We start from the raw sequence: 351 nt of genomic DNA on the forward strand, positions 1-351 counted from the left end.
CTACAAAGTTGACTGTATGTGTTCATCGTCTCTCCACAGCAGACATTGACTTCTCATTCCCCTTCTTTTTGGAAATCTCCGAAACTCTGGATGGCTTTCCATATTCTTCAATTCTCTGTCTTTCTTCCATTATTCTAAGGTTAAATAAATACATTTTATTTAATTTAATACATAATCTAAAATCATCTGAAAAATGATTAAAATTATGAACACAAGTACGATTGTTTTCTCACATATTTTATATTCAAAACGTTTCCCTAAACCAACCAATTGACATGCGAAATATCCCATTGAATATCCATAGTTTACGGAAAATATTAGGTCTTGGCCAAGCACGAAAAAAAAAAATAA

Source organism: Penaeus monodon, chromosome 34, assembly GCF_015228065.2.
Source record: "Penaeus monodon isolate SGIC_2016 chromosome 34, NSTDA_Pmon_1, whole genome shotgun sequence".
Classification (NCBI taxonomy): Eukaryota; Metazoa; Arthropoda; class Malacostraca; order Decapoda; family Penaeidae; genus Penaeus; species Penaeus monodon.